This window comes from Electrona antarctica, assembly GCF_951216825.1.
Source record: "Electrona antarctica genome assembly, chromosome: 17".
Lineage (NCBI taxonomy): Eukaryota > Metazoa > Chordata > Actinopteri > Myctophiformes > Myctophidae > Electrona > Electrona antarctica.
Genome location: NC_136798.1, coordinates 40,655,385 through 40,655,626, shown reverse-complemented (window position 1 = coordinate 40,655,626; position 242 = coordinate 40,655,385).

Here is a 242-nt window from a genome sequence, read left to right as displayed (position 1 = left end):
TTAACGATTTTTCAAAAATAGCAGACCTACAAGTTCATAGCGCGCCACTCGGTGGCGCGCTATGAGCTTGTAGATCTGCTATTTTTCAATAGCTAAATTATAACATAATGTATTTAACATCAAAAGGGGTTCCCGCCCAAAATGGGTTAATAAACGGAAAATTACATTCTCAGGCACAGGTATAGGTGACGATATTTCAGCCAATCAGGAGAGAGTAGCCATGTATCAGCTTCATTTTCTTT